Raw genomic sequence first — 18,907 nt, 5'->3', positions numbered from 1 at the left:
ACAGAGCACGATGCCCCATTTCAGATTTTGGCACGTGTTAGCAATACACTTCTTCTCCCAAACACAGTCACCGAGAGCTGCAGGACTTACACCGGCACTGCAGAATATAGGCATTTGTTGAGCAGAAGTTGTCTTGAAGTGGAATTGCAGTGACACCAAAATACTTGATGCTCACACTGTTAAAGGTTATCAGGAGCCTTCACTTGGATTTGATCTGATTTCACCAACTTAGATTAAGAACTTTTTGTATAAGACAATTTAATGCAAATAGTTACGACAGACACAGCAAAGATTTACTGAGGTGGCTTCTGGACCCCACCACTCCCCTCGGTCCCAGCAATATGATGTGCGTTTCTACGCTGTGTGCATGTTGTGCAACCAGCACCTCCCCGCACCCACCCAGAGCAGGCTGTCTCTGTCCCTGGTTAATGCAGCTCTGATTACAGTATCCTTAGAAAGGCGGATTTTCTTTTGTGCTCTCATATCCAAGTATTAACCTGCCCTGACATTGCTTCCTCTGCAAGAGCTGATAGCACAGCCTGAGACTGGTTTGCTGCAGAGATTACGCAGAAGTAGAGGCAGGTTCTAATAACTTCTGTTCTGCAAAATAAGTTTTAGTTTCCACTCCAGTATAAGTTTATATATATGCATATAATAGTTTGTTTTGCCGTAGAGATAAAAAAGTCCCAGATGCGGTGCTATGTGAATTTGGAACAAGGGACACTTCCCTCTGTGTGCCTTGATGGAAGAAAATTCATGTGTATTTATGCTCCTGGTACCAAGTACAGCTGACTATTGCCACCATCTCCTGCTCATTTGAGGAAATGTTCTACATATTTAAAGCCTGCAAATAATTATACATGTGATACCAAGCTGTTATGGAAAACATATCATATTCTTGTTTCAGTAACTTCAGTTGGTAAGAAATCATCAAAACGGCAAGTCCCTATACTTACACAATGAAGCCAGTTTCACATGATTATTGGCAGAAATGGCAATTTTATTTTAAAACCTCCTGTGATCTGATCTCAGGATCTATTTGGATCATCAGTCCCCATGGCAATAGCTTCTCAAATCCTGAAAATAACAATGTGCGTTGCTATTTTGACTGAATAAACCAGACACCACACGCATGTAGGGCTAAGCATATGGGTGCGTGCTTGAAGAGAGGGGGTTTGGCTTTGGTCATGAAAGTAAATGGCTGTTTTCTGGACACAGGTCTGCTCTACTTGATCAGGTATGTCAAGTGAGGGAATGCTATTTTTACACTGTCACTTTTTAAAGCGGGTATCCTGCATCCATCCTTTTGAACAGCTTTCTAATGATACGTACACAAGGAACACATCAGACATCACTCTTCCCAGCAAAATACCACTGAAATGGTGTTACAGAAGAAGGAGGCAGGAAAATGTGCCCTAGCCTTGTTTTCTATATTCCTGCATCCTCCCTTTGGACTGGAGCTGTTAATCAAAACAGGAAGCCTTGTGAGTTGTTTTGGTTAAAACCAGGAATTCGTTTTCATCTTTGATGCCACTTCAAGTATTTGAAGATAATGTAGAATGAAGGAAGAATCAACTACACAGACAGTGTCTTTGCTCATAGCTCTCTGCCTTTCTGATGGACCTGGACTTTGTTCAGTGAGGGTGCTCCAGCAAGGCTGTGCCTGGATGGACCTCTTCCCACAGGCCACCAGCTATCACATGGACCTCGCATGCTGGTTGCTCAGCTCTGCATCACACTTGGAGCTCACCCCTGCGTGATCCCAATGCAGGAGTATCAGGGCCTGGTTGGCATCATGTCCCATGGGAAGATGGGCACCATTTTCTGCACGTGCTCTCCTGCTGGCTGGTGCTCAGCTGCTCACAGCCTCTCCCAGGATGTTGTGTGGAGGATGTTGAGACACCTGGACCTATGCGAAGATTTATTCACGAGGTCTGGAGCTGGTGAAGTGCATTGACTCCAGAGGTAATAGCTGCTTTTGAAGAAAGATACAAAAATAAAAAGAGAGAAACAGAAGGGAAAGGAAAACTCACCCCCATGGCCAGCTGGGAGGAGAAAGAACAGGAGGTCCCCAGAGGAGTGTCTTCCCCTGGGCATCCTCTCTGGCGGTATGGGTGCTCTCCCTGCAATTTCCCATGGTAACTACATGTATTTTTTTTTTGTTTGTTTTTCTTTCAGGCTCTGCATGACACAGTGCAAAGCCGGGGCATGGCTGAGAAGCACATGCAGAGCCAGGAGCTGGGAAACACTCCCAGTTGGAGCTGTACAGCTCTAAATTGTCTCTTTTTATTATTGCAACCAGCAGAGTGGGTGACGACAACCACTTGCTACAATGGCATCTCACCAGCTGTGAGTGAGCTTGCTGAAATGCAAGTGTCTTCAGCTCCTTGCCCTGCTCTCGTGGGCTGGCTGGCACAAGGGCACCCAGGTCCATCCCTGTGGGATCTGGCCAAGGTGACCGAGGCCTCACGGCTCAGTGGCAAGGATGGAGCGATGCCACGCTTTGCGCTGGATTTGCTGGGGCCCTGCCAGAGGAGATCGGGATCCATCACCTCCAAGCTTGGCGTGAGGTGTCCAGCTGCATCCCAGAGGCACAACTGCAGCTGGCTGCTGTTCGTGAACCCGGCATCCACTGATGGATGTTCATCCCAGGGCAGGGACAACCAAACCACCTGCTGGTGGACTCACCAACTGCTGGTGTCCAGCACCAGGTGTGGAGCTAAGCCAGACCTGAGTTTTACTTTGTCTTCAGGGATTTCTCAGCTTTTCTTCATCAGTGCAAGGAAAAGGGCAAGGCAAGGGGCAAGGCAAGAAAAAGGATGAATGACAAGGCAAGGCAATGCAAAAGAAAAGAGGGCAAGGAAAAAGAAAAAGAAAAAGAAAAAGAAAAAGAAAAAGAAAAAGAAAAAGAAAAAGAAAAAGAAAAAGAAAAAGAAAAAGAAAAAGAAAAAGAAAAAGAAAAAGAAAAAGAAGAGAAAAGAAGAGAAGAGAAAAGAAGAGAGAAGAAGAGAGAAGAAGAGAGGGAAGGGAAGGGAAGGGAAGGGAAGGGAAGGGAAGGGAAGGGAAGGGAAGGGAAGGGAAGGGAAGGGAAGGGAAGGGAAGGGAAGGGAAGGGAAGGGAAGGGAAGGGAAGGGAAGGGAAGGGAAGGGAAGGGAAGGGAAGGGAAGGGAAGGGAAGGGAAGGGGAGGGAAGGGGAGGGAAGGGGAGGGGAGGGGAGGGGAGGGGAGGGGAGGGGAGGGGAGGGGAGGGGAGGGGAGGGGAGGGGAGGGGAGGGGAGAGGAGAGGAGAGGAGAGGAGAGGAGAGGAGAGGAGAGGAGAGGAGAGGAGAGGAGAGGAGAGGAGAGGAGAGGAGAGGAGAGGAGAGGAGAGGAGAGGAGAGGAGAGGAGAGGAGAGGAGAGGAGAGGAGAGGAGAGGAGAGGAGAGGAGAGGAGAGGAGAGGAGAGGAGAGGAGAGGAGAGGAGAGGAGGAGAGGAGAGGAGAAGAGAAGAGAAAGAAGAGAAGAGAAGAGAAGAGAAAGAGAAGAGAAGAGAAGAGAAGAGAAGAGAAGAGAAGAGAAGAGAAGAGAAGAGAAGAGAAGAGAAGAGAAGAGAAGAGAAGAGAAGAGAAGAGAAGAGAAGAGAAGAGAAAGGAAAAGGAAGGAAAAGAAAGGAAAGGAAAAGAAAGGAAAGGAAAGAAAAGAAAAGGAAAGGAAAGGAAAGGAAAGAAAAGAAAAGAAAAGAAAAGAAAAGAAAAGAAAAGAAAAGAAAAGAAAAGAAAAGAAAAGAAAAGAAAAGAAAAGAAAAGAAAAGAAAAGAAAAGAAAAGAAAAGAAAAGAAAAGAAAGAGAAAAGAGAAAAGAAAAGAAGAGAGAAAAGAGGGCAAGGCAAGGCACAGGACTGAAGGGCAAGGCAAGGCAAAACAAAAGAGGGAAAGGCAAGAAAAAGTCAAAGCAAGACAAAGAAAGGCAAGGCAAGACAAGGGAGAAAGAAGAAAAAGCAGGCAGAGGCAAGAAGAGGCAGGAAAATGGTGAAGAAAGAGGAGAGGGAGAGGGAGAGGGAGAGGGAGAGGGAGAGGGAGAGGGAGAGGGAGAGGGAGAGGGAGAGGGAGAGGGAGAGGAGAGGAGAGGAGAGGAGAGGAGAGGAGAGGAGAGGAGAGGAGAGGAGAGGAGAGGAGAGGAGAGGAGAGGAGAGGAGGAGGGAAAGCAAAGAGGGGAAAGAAGGACAAAAGAAAACTAATGAGTGCTATAATTCATACTTCACTGCTTGTCAAGCTGCAGTGGATTTAAAGTGCAACCTCAAACAGCATGAGTGTTGGCAACGCTCTATCTAAGCTAAGGCATGATGATGACAACATAACACAGATAAAAAATGTGAGTGTGGAGTAATTGAGAGAGGAGGGAGCTTTTTGTAAGCATTTGGTTGCAGATAGTTTTATGATGATTCAACACAGTCAATGTAAAATCTAGCTGAGTTGAACTGGGTGTCAGCCAGCCTGGTGTGGCTACTAAAATTTAGCTGAAATTTGTATTTTATCCCAATTTTTTTAGGTGGGGAGGGAGGTGCTGCCTTTTCGGAGGGCAGCATCCCCCCTACCAGCCCAGCCGCAAGGGCTGGTTCTGCTTCCCTGAGGGTCCCCACCACAAACCAGTACAGGCAGTTGGCAGATTGGTGGTGAGCCAGGTCAGAGAACTGATCCAGGGGGGAAAGAGAAAAAGGGAGAGAGGTGGGGTTTTTTGTTTTGTTTTGTGTTTTTTGGTTGGTTGGTTGTTTTTTTAGTTGTTGTTGTTGTTTGTTGTTTTTTGTTTGGTTGGTTGGTTTTTATTTTGCCAGGCTATTTTTCCTGCCCACAGCCAGCTACTAAGCAAGACACCACCAGGGCCTCCAAGAAGCCCTCCAGCAAACCTGCAGCCATGCAACTCAGTGTTCCTCTGCTGCCAAGGTAAAACCAAGCAGGGAGGAAAAACAACAGTGGTAAACCCCAAAACCCTGTGAGACTTCTTGGTCAACTTTGAAAAATGGTAGCGTCAGGGGCCACCGTTTGGAGGGACCGCTGGGTGGAGCCCCTTCAGAAAGCCCCTGGGCAAGGCCCTCGCCCTCTGCTCCCTCTTGTCCCTGGTTGGGAGTGCTGCTGGCTTTGTGAAATGCTGAGCTCCTGTTCCCCTCCACTCTGCACAGCACCACATCCCTTGTCAGCACTCGGCAAGTTGGGATTAAAACAAGAGGGAGACCAAGTGGAAAAGAAACAAAAACCCACCCTCCTGGCTGCGGGGAATTCCTCCCCTGGCAGAAAATCGACACCGGCTTATTCCTGTAATTCCAGGTAATAAGTGAGAGTTCAGATAATTATGTTAGTGCTACAGATTTTATTTAAAAAAAAAATATTGTATAGAGCATGCTTGGTGAATCCCTGGCATTGCCATCAATGTAAAAGGAATAGGGCTTCCTTGTATTTGAAGAGATAACGGTGCTGCAGGCTACAAAAGATAATTGTGATTTTTAATTGAATCTTACAGCCATGACAGCAGTTGCAGGGGGTCTCTCTGCTCCAAATATGCTCAACCTGCATTGACTGATGGCTGCTATATCTGAAACCTCGTAGGTTGTTGTGGGGAAAGTGCCAGAATAAACACCTCTGCTTACCACAGAGGCTCAGAAGGCTGAGATGCAGTTGGATGCAAATATTTGATTTGATAGCTGGCAGGTTTGGGGATTTGTCCCAAACAAAGGTACTCATGGTGATTTGCTAAAAATTACAGTTACATTTTTGAGTAATATCAAGCACTGGGAATATACATTGGAGTCCTGAAGCTGGAGGGGAAAACCTTCTGGATTATGATGAGAGAAGAAGGCCACTCAGTCTTCGCCTTCCCTTTTACATTTAACTGTTAAAATTAACAGTTAAGACAGAAATTATAAGATTTCTGTGTAGATCATTAGAAACCCATATTGGTAGGGAGAAAATGAAATATGAATGCATTTTGTAAATCTAGTAGTAATGCAATTCAGGAGGATGAATGCAGCTATTAAAACTTCACGTCTTAGATATATTTGACCAATATACATATGTTATTTGGAGCTGTAATTTTTCAAAGTTCCTTATAGCATAAAATCAGCAATGAATCCCTCACAGTGAGTATTTATTTAGTGTCTACATTTCAGTTCATTCCCCAAAAGGATGCCAAGAAGTGAAACAATGAATTAGAGGGCAGATGCCTTTCATCACCTCTCCTTAATTGCTGCCCAGGTTGCATTTCTGGCAGATTGGTAGAAGACCTCTGCAAAGACCAGTCAGAGTGATGCCACGGTGGTGGGCATAAGAAACATCAGCAGCAACCTGGATAACTGTCACAGGTGTATGTCTGAACCAGACTGTTACAGCGGTGACTTCCCAAGGTGCCAGCCCAGTCACAGCTCAAGGAACTGGCTTTTTAAGCCACCTGTGGGAAGCCAAAAATTGGGAGAGGACCCGCAGCAGATGCTTACGGCTAGAGAGGGAGGGGCCACAAATCAGACCTAGACTGGTTGCCACCTTTCCTCTTCTACGTACCCTTAAAAATAATGGGTAACGTCATGTCAATCCCTTTTCAAACACTGACCCATGAGTTTTAACTACACTTTTGCTCCAAAGGCAGAGTGTCTGCTCTGCTCCATGATCTGCCCTGCACTTGGTGGCACCAGGCCCCTTCTTTGTCACCTTGGCAGATCCCACGAGCTCACCTTTATCATCTACTGTATTTTCATCATGGCATTCAGCAAAACTCATGCCCTGGTCCTACAAATCTCTTTTTGAGCAGCAGGGATCCAACACAGGGGAGAACAGAGAACCAAATTTGCTTTCCAAGCATCATCTTTTATCTTTAGATTTAACAGGTTCAGGGTACTGGTGGCTGGTTTTGTTGCGTTTGGGTTTCTTTGTGGTGAGTTTGGCTGGCATAGGATTTTTTTTGACCACTCTGATGGGCTCTGATGTTGTTTTCCCTCACCTTCCTTTCTCCAACTTGTCCTTGAAATGATAGATTTATACATAAGAAACCACATGCCATGGCATAAAAATGCCTGATCTCCACTCAGCTTACCCAGATCAGAAGCAGATTTAAGCCAAATCACAAGCGCATCCCCTCTGCTTTTGGTATTGATTTTAACTGGGGAGAAAGTAGGAAGATTAAAGGTAAATTGCCTCCTTTAGCCACCACACACCAGCCTGCCTGAGCAACGCGTGTGGGTTGTACAGGCTGTGCCCATCAGCTTCATCCTCTTAGCACAAATGCACATACTCTGGGGCCAAAGGCTTTTAAAATATCCTCAGCCCAGCAAAGAAGCACATATAAATGGTGAAATTATTGGCCATGAATCACGTATTCATTATTTTAAAGAGAAGATGGTGTCCTTGGAAATTGCTGAGGGATGCGAGTCACCGTCTTAAAAGCATTCATGGCTCTTGGCGTAATGCAGGATGAAAAGGTTAAGTAAGCAGCAACACTTGTTGAATTATGTGCCAAAGTGATTTCACAACAGCGTGACTTTCAGTGCACTGAGTGTCTCCTGGTGATGGACACGCTAAACTGCTGACAATGTTGGATTTTAGGTGGGCTTACAAGGAAGACACTGAAGCACAAGGGTTGCTTCTGCTGCACAGGAAACATCAGTGTGCCTGGGGGAAAACGTGGGAGAAAAGTTGTTGCATTTTTGTGCCTCTTCTGGGTGGCAAAAAAAAATGAAGTTATACAAAAATAATGTGGTTTTATCACATTTTGAGCTTTATACCTGCTCCTCAAAAGAAGAAAATCTGATAACTATATGCTATCTCTTATATGCTGAGAATGTCTCCAGGTTTCTCCAGAACTTTCACACTGCTGTGGATTAACAGCTTTCCTCAGATGCTGCCCTAAAAAGCACCACCTCCTCTTCTGAAGTGACGCCCATGGTTTTATCCCTGTGAGGGCCAGGAGCTCTGTCTGGGCAGAGGCTCCAGCTGTGCAGGTCTGCAGGCAGGGTGAGGACCATGAAAGCCACCCCAGGTCTCCAGCAAAGTCGTCCCGCCTGTGGCCCGGGCTGTATGTCTGCATGCATGTGTCTGGCAGCCACCCAGATAAATCTATGAGCTCAGAGTTGTGTAATGCATTTCCTTGATGGATTATCTTATAAAATCTCCAAGGGATCCTGAGGCAACCTGACACCTGTTATCAGCTGGAGGAGCAGAATCTTCTTTGGAAGGTGGCTTGGCAGGGGAGGGCAGGGTATTTTTTCCCCACATTTTTCCTTTCTGCCTGGTCACAGCAGGTTATTTGACAATTGTTTAAATTGGCTAGAGAGTAATTGTATTTCTTTTGAATAAACCCAAGTTGAAATGAAAGAAAACTGTGCGATCTTAAGGCTGTGGGGTAGAAAGGAGGAGGAGAGAGCAGGGCTGTAAAAAAATCACACTCTGTCTGAGCAAGGCACAGGGATTTAACCCCTTACCTCCCCGTTAGGCTTGCGCTGAAGAGGTGAGTCTGGTTTAAGCTGGAGGAAGGTCTCCATAGCTTCTGCTGTCACAGGGAGCCTGGAGCAACTCTTGTGTGGCTCATGCTTATAGAGAACACCTGGTTCTTGGTGGGGTGGCAGCTACCTCCCCACGCTGTCCTGCTTGTTCCCGTGCCTGCTCCCCCCAGTCCCTTTCCACTCACAGTTACTTGGATGCAATAGAACATTGTACCCTGGAGCCCAGAGCTGGGTATCTCCACCCCAAGGATTTATGGTGCCATCTGTCCTCTCCACCATGCTGAGGACAAGGGCTGATCCCTCTGGGGCAGCCAGTTTTGGGCCAGCATGGTGACCCAGGATGTGTCATGTCTTATGGGGAGCAGCTGAGGGAACTGGGGCTGTTTAGCCTGGAGAAAAGGAGGCTGAGGGGAGACCTGATCGCTGCCTACAACTACCTAAAAGGAAGTTGTAGTGTGGAGGGTGTTGTTCTCTTCTCCCAAGTAACAAGTGATAGAATGAGAGGAAATGGCCTCAAGTTGTACCAGAGGAGGTTTAGATTGGATATTAGGAAAAATTTATTCACAGAAAGGGTTGTCAGGCATTGGAACAGGCTGCCCAGGGAAGTGGTTGAGTCACCATCCCTGGAGGTGTTTAAAAGACATTTAGATGAGGTGCTCAGGGACATGGTTTAGGTTAGGTTAATGCTTGTACTCAATGATCTTGAGGGTCTCTTCCAACCAAAATGATTCTGTGATTCTGTGTTGGCTGTGAGGTGCCACATGCCTGTCCCCAAAGGGCACTGCTGTGGCCACTGCAAAGGGAGACAACGGGGAGAGCTCAGGTCTGAAGGGGAAACATGGATGCCCTGAACTGGTGTGCTGGGTCACGCCAGGTCTCAAGACGCCGGGCCAGGTGAGCTCCAACAGGTCTGTGCAGGCACCAGGAGCATCACTGCAACGTGTGGGGCTGTGGATCTCACACCAAGAGCCAGCCAGCCTCAGGCAAAACATTGGGACATGGAGTGGCAGGTTCAACCCTTACAGGAGCTGGGATTGTGCAAGTAACTTGAGAATCTGAAAGCTGGACTCCAGTGGCATCAGCTGTGCCAAAGAAACCACAGTCAGCCCCTGCTTCGGCTGTGCTGCATCTTAGTGCTGGTTTCATCTGATGAAGAAAATTCTCTTCAAGCCCGGATAAGCTAACATTAATCAATTAGCACTGAAGTATTTGATTTAATGCCAATTTGCAACTTTAAATATTTTTAAAATAACTAACTAGTAAGTTATTAGTATCTTTTTTACATCCTAATTGCAGGAACACAATATTTTTGCACTGATGGATTTGTAATTTACAGTGTTAGTGCATTCTTTCTCAATATTGACATTCCAAGAAGCAAAACGAGTATCAAGACAAAAAGCGAAAAGACTAAGTGGAGAATATTTACACTACTGTTTGCCATGTTACTCTTAACATAGCCGTCATCATCCTTATTATACTTATTATGGTTAATCATTAGCCATGCAATGTCCATCTTCAGGAATGCCCTGAACTTATTTCTTGGGCTTCCTTTCTGCAATTTGTATGTCCTGGGGAATTAACTGCTATGAAATTCAGTTATAGATTATACATAGAAATGTCAGAAAATATGAATTTAAAAACCAGCAAGGCATAAAGATGAAAAAATGAGGAGTGGGCAAATCAACATTCAATGAAGATAAGACACTTTTGTTAGTATTTGATTGTGGCTTTTCCCTTCTGAAAGGAGCACAGACTTTAGACATCATTGTTAGGATGTCTGCTTGCTTCAGAAAACAGAAATTGCAAAACAGTGGTATTTCGGTTCTTATATTTTCCTCACTCATTTTCTGTTTAGGAGTTCATCTGCCTGTATTAACCCTGGCAGCCTTAGGACAGGAAGGCTGGGTTAGCACAGCTGGCTGCCTCTCGTGGCTCAAACTGAAGGTAAAATGCCTTCTTAGGTACCCGGGTTTATTTTTGATTCTCACAACTCAGCATTTTTGCTGACTTAACACAGGTGAGCATATCTGGGCAGATAACACATGGCACACGATCCCATGTCCCTTTGGGGTCCCATAGCACCCAGCGGCTGTTTTGCTGTAGAAGGTGCCTTTTGAGGTGTACCACACCAAAGTCCTGCTCTGGAGAAAGATTTAGCGGCTGTGGTTATCTCAGGCCACAGCTCCTGAGCCTAAACCCAGAGTTTTGAACCTCAAAATCCTGCCCAAGCTCCTGCTGAAGCTTGGAGATGGTTCAGACTTAGGGCCACACCTCATGTTTGGAAAGCAGAAGCAGCAAGAGTCCAGTCACAAGAGCCCAGACAAGCCCACTCTGGAGGGCCTGGGGCAGAGACGCCTGCTTTGGGTGATGGTTCATTGTGCTGAGCACAGCTCCTTGTCCCACTGGACATGGTCCTCCCTCCTGTCTTGGTCAGATGTGAGCTATCACAAGGTTACCCTAATCTGCAGAGGGACAGCTTCAGGCACCAGCAAATGGGCTGAGCTGAGGAAGCACCTTCTCCCCTCACATAAAGGATGTGATCTAAAGCAAAGCCCTGGGCCTGAAATTGCTAAAGGTCTCCCAACTCACCACATCAAAGCTCCTCTGAGATCCATCCCCATTAGTGGTACGGGAACCACAAGCATCCAGCTCTGGGCACAGGCTTCTCTTCTTGGACATGTGGGAAAAGGTTACTCTAAAAAACTCTTATCTGAGCTAAAAGCAGTGACTTAAGTACCTTGCATAGCCATAATATATCTTTATAAACATAAATATATGAACATAGTATAGAAGCATTTGTGTTTATTATAATGTAGTATCAATATGTTTTATATATAAATGCTCTAAATGTATATACAGATTTATATAATCTGTGTAATTTTTGTTTATGTAGACACGTTATATATGAAATATGTATTTGTTTATGTTACATTTTGTATTTGATAAACCTAGTGCTTTGCTGTCCTTTCAGTTGTGGGTGGAGAGGTTTTGACCTGTGAAAAGTGCATCTTTGAAGCACTATGTGCAGAAAGGCAGAACACAACCCAGCTCCAGTCAGTTTAATCCACCCTGATGGTTGCTCCAAATTTCCTCCTAAAAATGCCATTTTGAGGTTTCACTAGGAAAGACACAGAGATTAAGATGTGGAAGATGGGGATTGGACTAGATGACCTTTGAAGGTCTCTTCCAACCCAAACTATTCTATGATTTTATCATTCTATCATGATGGGGCCTGCTTTCTGCAGAAGGGTTGGGGTTTTGCAGCATGTTCCTGGCAAAGGAGACAGGTGTGCAATGGTGAGTCTGTGTGTCCATGCGGTGGGGTGGGGTGGCCTGGCTGCTGGATACTGTCAGCCCATGCTGGGCTGCCCAGACATTCATGGAAGAGAAGAAAGGGCAAGGGAAGGTGCTGAGGAAGATTTAAACATGCCAGGGCTTGGGCAAGGATAGGATTCCTGGTGCTGCAACTCACCTGCCACAGGATACTGCAAATGCAGGGGGCATCACTGAGGCGCCACAGGCAGGGTGGCCATGCAAGGTTTGGGGCTGCTCGGAGATGACCAGGCTGCTCCCGCTGACATTTGGGAAGGCAGATTCCCCCTCAGTCAGGTCAAGGCTCCCAAAACAACAAGAAGATGTCAGTTTTGTTCTGAATCCTAACAGAGGGAGAAAACAAATTTTAAAACCTGGAAATATTTGTGACAAGCCCCATCTTCTTGCAATGGAGAGGGGCAATCACCCCACAGTGATTTCCTCCATGTGGGAATCATGCGATGGTGGTGCCTGTGCAAGGGCCAAGCTGTGCCCTCGGCAGCGCGTCCCTGTCTGTCCCCCTGGACTGCAGATCCCACATGGGGTCTGCTTGGGCAGAGTTTGGCCAGGAATGGCCAGATCTGGTTCCAGAGAGCCCATCTGAGCAGGGCTGCTGTCGGCAGAGGGAAACCATCTGGCTGGGACAGAGGAAGAGAGCCTGTGGCTGCGGAGCCTTGTGCAAGGTTCCCGTCTGTTGTGCGGATACTTGCCCATGCAGAGCTGCTTCAGAGGGCTCTGCCATGCTTGGAGGGAAAGAGCAATTATCTGCTCTGTCAGTGAGTTCTCAGATTTATGTATACCCCGCGCCTTCCCCTAAACAAGCTTTCAATACAGAAATCGCAAAGCTGAAGAGATCCTCTGCAATTAGGGGAGAAGACATCTCTCTTTCAGCTAACATGAGAAAAAGAGCCGAATGAAACCACGCATTGTTAACGCGCTTTGGCTTAGTCACTGGGGTGGGTATTAAACAAGGCAGACTTGGTTGGGATAAAAAAAGAGTTGAGTATGGGGAGATTATGAAACAATAGGTACTGATAGAAAGACAGCTCGGAGCCAGCCGCAGAGCAGAAGCTTTACTGAATGCCTGGGTTTGAATGAATCCTAATGATAATCATGGGCTACATGGCAATTCGTTTAAATAACGTGCCTCCTGCTTCCTCCCAGCCCGATAGAATGAGCCCGTACATGTTAATTGCTTCGTTCTGAAGAGAAAGCTCCTCTCTGTGTGACAATATTATATATTTAATTTTTGCTGTTTATTTACTCTGCCCTTCTTCAAGCCTTTTGTTGTCTACAAAGGCATCTGCTGCTGTCATTTTGCATTTCGAACAAAGGTGTTTGCATCTAAGCTCCGAAGCCATTACAGGGAATTTGACAAGGAAAAAAGGAAAGGACTGATTGCTGCCCAGAATGAGCCAGATTTCAGGAGGGAGGAGAAGCTGGTGAACCAACCTACATGTCAGAGGTAAGAACCCCAGCACTGCAACTCCTCTGAACTTTGCGAAGGGTTGGGGCAGGCTGCAACTTGACCCTCTCAAGTGTCCCACTCTTTTCCAAGCAAAAATGGGTGTGAAGACTCAAAGCACTCCCAGGAACGCATTACTTAAGATTAACATTGAGTGCGTTTGCTGGGCATGCACATCGGAGAGGCTGGCAAGCTTAAAATAGGTTTCTCGGACAGCAAACACAATAATAATAATAGTAGACCGAGGTCTTAGCAAGGTTCCTCACTGATTACATGCCATTTCATTGCTGAAGCAGAAGTGTGGTCTGCCATGCTCTCGCATGGGGACAAGAGCAGAATCAGTAGCACCTTTCTGGGCATCTGTAGCCAGACTTCTTGGTGCTGCTGCTAAACTGAAACCCTAGGTCTCCTCTCCCTGCCCCTGCTCAGTTACTGCTGAGAGCCCTTCTCAAAGGGTGATTAAGCCATTATTGCTGCCATTTTTTTGTCTTGTATTTTATGGCCAAAAAGAAACAGGGAACTCAATCCCAGCTGCTTTTGTGCACAGTAGTTTATAGGTGCGAATTAACATCCACTAAGTTATGTTTCATCTCATGTGAGTCTGTCCTCTCCTGTGAACTGCTACATTAGCTCATTTCATTTGCAGAGGTTTTGAAAAATGTTTTTATGGGGCTCATCTCAAAAAGTGGCTGTGAAGGTCACCCTGTCCCAAACCAGCCTATTCCCCAGAACACTTGATACTCAGATTTACCACTTAATTTGGATATTTCATCTTCCACCAAAGCCTGCTGATTAAAATTATGCTAGCACACTGTAGGATATTTACGAAGAGGTTACCATGATTAGAAAAAATCATTAGAATATACTGGAAAAAAATAGGAATGCTTCTTGCAAATGCAATTAGTGTTGCTAGTAGCTATTTTCACAGGTCTGAAAGCAGACAGAATTGCTATTTGTTTTCTGTAATTACAAAAAATAGTTTTTTCTTCTTCATTAACATCACTAAAGGCATTAGAAATCAGATTTCAACAGCAATGTATTCAAATGGTACCATGGATTTATATGCAATACTATTTATGACTATTAAACATTATTTAGAATAATGCTTTTATGAGTGGTGGGGCATATTGCTGTGCCCCCCCCAGGAGCAATTTGACTGCTGCAGCCTCACATAGTAGCAAAGTGCTGGAGAAGGAGCAAGTCCCTGCTTGCTGGTGTCCCTCGTCATCCCCTTGTGAAGCTGGCAGGAGGACTTGGACTTCCAGCTGACTCCCAGGCTGGCCTCTGCCTGCACTGCAGGAGGAAGGCTCAGCGTCATTGTGCAGGCATTTCTCTGGGGACCCTTCTCTATGTTGTGTCCAGAAACTCATTACCAAGATGAGCTCCTTCCCAGCTGCAGGAAAGAAGGGGCTCCATGGAGCTGAATCCTCCCTTACCCTGCAGGGCCAGTGTTCAGACTGCACTGGAAAAAAAAAAAAAAAAAGAAAAGATAATAAGTTTTGGTTCCAAGTTTTAACAAGCTTATAGCCATAACTAATTAATGTCTTGGAAAGGATGCAAATGCATCTGCATTTAAGTCGCTCTTTTCTGCATGGTTTTTGGTTCGTTTTCACTTATACATTGAAAAAATCAGGTACTTGTCAGTGAAGGAGAGATGGTTTTATGCAGCTTACAAGACAGATGGATGCATTATGTGTCCTACCACAGTTGCTCTGCAAATCTGCTCTTGTCCCTGCTCCTTTTTGACATGAAAGATGTGGCCATACAATGGTGCTTCTCAGAACAGGAATTAGGAATGTTTTACTTTCTCAATAGATTGAAAAGCAAAATGCCTTCGATTGTAGGACCTTGCTCCATCAAAAAGCATTAGAAAAGGAATTACCAAAAATCAAAAAAGCTATCTCTGCCACAGATCTGCAGCGTAGAATGAGTCTGAAACATGCAGCTCTGCAAAACTGTTCCCAGATTGTACTGCTGCTCCTGACAGACACTCAGGCCCCATCCAAACACAAAAGTTGTTTCACTTTCATTCTTCTAGTACTCTATAACCCCTATGCCTCTCTCCTCACCGAGCATGGAAGCAGATATTACAACCAAAAACTTATATTCATCAAAAAGGGGGAAATATGTTATCATGCCAAAGTACACATGCATGCCACCCTGAATTCCACCTCTGTGTTTCAGAGGAAAACTCTACCCTTCTCCCAAATCCTGTAGTCTTTTTCTTGAACAACAAAAAAGCGGTGTGCACACTGGGCTTTAGGCTCTGTCTAGGGAAAAAAAAAAAGAAAAAAAGAAAAAAGGCATATTTTCTTCCCTCAGAACCAACATAACAGCTGAACATACTTTTTCCTTGGTGTTTTGCAGCTGAATGTGTTTCTGGTCTGAATTGCTCATGACAGTTTATGAAGCCTACTGCCAGCATGAGGAAGAGGATGAGCATGGACACCCTTCTTGGTGCCAATGTGGACTTCTCAGTCAGTTACATGAATATTTCTTGAGTCTTTCCAAAGACTCTGAAATTACTGCACAAGAGCTATATGCCTTTTCCTGTTTTTCAGGAACAGGGATCAAAACAGTTATTCTCTCTTCTATATTAAATACCTTTTTCCAAACACTCCCTTGGGAATGGACCGCAGAGTGAACGATGTTTTCTGGAAAGCTGCACGGGTCACAGCTGACCGCTACTGCTTTGAGGTGGAAACGCTGTGGCGATGCCTCTTCTGTGTTGCCCGCATGATTTATTTATTTATGTTTTGGCTCTGCACTTGCAGTTCTTGGCCAGAACATGGCGTAACCAAGCTCCTCCTCAGCTTGCAGAGTTTCAAACCACTCACCTTCAGGACAATCCATTAACAACAGGCTCCTTCCCTGGGTGAGGTTGTCCCTTCACACCTCAGGTCTTTGTGCTGAGAAGTGCTTCGTGATTTGCACTACACAAGGGCTGGATAATTACAGGGTACTCAGGAAAGCACCATCACAGGCCTCCTGTCTGCTGTGGTCTTCCCTACAAATCCACTTTTAGCTGCTGCGTTTATGGCTCCCATCGGACGTGGTGTTGGAGTCTGTATGCTGGGCTGAGCAGACTTTCAGCTTCACCCAATATGGACATTTTTAAAAAAGATGTCATCTTCATAGCATTTAAAAGAACATGGGGTGGCTACTGGTAGTTAAAGGAGAGTCAGAGCAATTTGAGATGCCCTCAGCCACCTTCAGGCATCATGTCCTAAGCAAGAACCACCAATGCTCTGGGCAAAAGGTATAATAAGTGCACAAGTATATTCCAGATCCTGTCCCCTTGACATCCTGGTAGAAGGCATGATTTACATGCTGCCATCAGTGTGAATAAGCCAATGAGAGTGTTTTAACTTTTGCAGGCCCTTCAACACAGCAGGCTAAGAGCAACTCAACAAATACACGTTACCCCTAGTCCGGGGAACAGCATCCCCTGACACTTCACGTGCCTTTTCCAAGTTTTCCAACTTGGGAAAGAGGAAAAGGCAGTCTTGCTGTCACTTATTTGCTACTGACTCTGGCTGGCATCAATCAACCATTGCCCCATGGCACCCTCCAGGTTCATTGTGCAATTAATGCTGGTTTGCAATGCATTTGAGGCCATTTTCAAGTTAATTTTTAGTGCCTGAACATTGTGCTGTGCAGGGCACTGCTTTCAGGACTTTGTATATTGCTGGAATATGGGTTTTGGTAACAGACTGGGAGAAAGCACAGACAAAGGTTGCTGAAAAAAGGCACCTTTTCCAAACCCATACAGACCGAAAATAAAAAGCCTTGCTAATGTTCTCCTGATTAAAACAACAACAAAAGGCCTTGATGAGACATACTGAACTGAAAATGTGTCTAGAATTTTTATTGATTACTGATTTACTCTGTTATCTAAATGTGCTCTTCATGGGATCAGAATACATCACCCGTTTTGTAATGCAGCCATGGCATGCCTGGATTTGTGTAACCACATTTCCAGAGCAAGCTGTCTGTGTTCTAACCTGATGCAACTGGGAATGTGTGTACAGCACAGGGAAGGGAAGCCCAGAGTGGGCAGGGAGACCAGCTGCACCTAAATCAGGGTTGTTTTCAGCCTTCCTGCAGGCCAGCTTTGACTCCTCCTGCCTGTTCTTCTCTAAGTGCCATCCTGCTTACAGCTCCGCTCAGTTATTGCTCTAGTAGCATCTTTGTATATGGTCAAAGTAATTTTGCTGAGAAATAAGGGCGTATGCTTATTCCTCTCCTCAGAGGATAAGGAAACCAGAACCAGATGAAAGCAGTGTGGCTAAGAAGGGCATTGAACTAACTAGAAAACTATGCTAGATATATTTTCTGGAGCACACAAAGAACTGGAGCTTGGCTGCACGTGAGCACGACTCCACATGACAACAAGATCATGGAGACCGAGAGAGGAACAAGGCAGTGGCCACTGCAGAGTGACTTACTCTAGTGCAAAATGACTCCAGGCTCTACGAGGAGTCCAAGCCATTGAGCAATTCACCAGTCAGGGTAACACCAGCAGCTGCAGATCCTTCTACGTCAACGCAATAGGATTTCCACTGGTATAAATCATGCATGTCGCTACATTCAGAGACAGGAAAATAAGGAAGGAAGAGAAACAAAGGGCAGAAATAGAGATGGCCCTAAATGGGAACTTACTTTCTTACAGAGCAATCCTGAAAGCAACAATAAGGTACTAAAAAAAAAAGTACGGCTAAGCTGTTCCTTGCTGCACAAGGTCACAGTCTACCTTCCCCCACAGCTGCCCTCAGTGGGAGGCTCATTGTGGAGTGACAGATGTAGAGCCGAATTGACAGGCAAACCTGAGGGACCCGGCTGCTTCCCCAGGATGGATCTGACATCTCTGGCTCTCAGGATGAAGATAAAGGGTGAGGGAACAGAAATATTATGATTGCCCTTCTACAGAGGAGAGTGAATAGCAGCAGCATTAAGGCTGTCTGCACGACAGGACGACTTTATCAATACCGGAATAGCAGTGTGCCATCCTGCAAAGCACGTCTGGCGAGGACGGAGCTATTTCAGTAAAACCCTCCTGAATGCAGCGAGCAGTGATGCAGCTACAAGCAACGTTTTTGACACTTTAACACTCACTAGCCCAGAAGCTCCTTCCTGCTTGCATGGCTATGTTAGCTGGAAATACCAGCCCTTCCCTCTCCTCACCGATAAAAGTGGTTCACCTGATTCAGGCATTCGGTGTGACCTGGGACAAAATATTTAAGGTAGAGCTCTGCCAGAGCCCTGCCAGAGAGGCGTGCTTTCCCACCAGTGACTGTCACTGACTCTTGCCACCCCACCAGGACAGCAGCAGCAGCAAATGCAGAACATGCAGGGGATTTTGGGTTTGCCCTCACCATTCGGTCCAGCTCTGGCTCCTCTCCCTGGAGCCCAAACTTTCAGTGTGCTGATGCCACTGAGAAGCCTCCAGGCAGTTCAGTTTGCTTCCTTATCCTGACCAGCATGGCTCTGCAAAGAAAAACTTCAGCAATACATGGAGTTATACTGGAAAAAAAGGCCATCTGTCACTACTGCTCACTCCATTTGAGGAAATTATTCAAGCTGCAACAGCAGAACTCTTTTGCTGCATGACATGTGTCTCCCATCAGGGGTTTAGCTGATAGGGTTAGGTTAACCGTTACTTTTTATGTAT

At 45.8% G+C, this 18,907-nt stretch overlaps 1 long non-coding RNA gene across 1 annotated transcript; it reads right to left on the bottom strand.

The window, feature by feature from the left end:
- Positions 1–1,021: 1,021 nt before the first annotated feature.
- LOC139827308 (uncharacterized) lies at positions 1,022–18,575 on the bottom strand. Its single transcript, XR_011737831.1, has 3 exons — positions 17,685–18,575; positions 11,932–14,698; positions 1,022–1,972 (listed from the first exon to the last, which is right to left on the bottom strand). It is a non-coding gene; the product is annotated as an uncharacterized lncRNA (long non-coding RNA).
- Positions 18,576–18,907: the final 332 nt, after the last annotated feature.

This window comes from Patagioenas fasciata, chromosome 1, assembly GCF_037038585.1.
Source record: "Patagioenas fasciata isolate bPatFas1 chromosome 1, bPatFas1.hap1, whole genome shotgun sequence".
Lineage (NCBI taxonomy): Eukaryota > Metazoa > Chordata > Aves > Columbiformes > Columbidae > Patagioenas > Patagioenas fasciata.
Note: the sequence above shows the minus strand (reverse complement) of the source record. Positions and strands in the feature narration are given on the sequence as shown.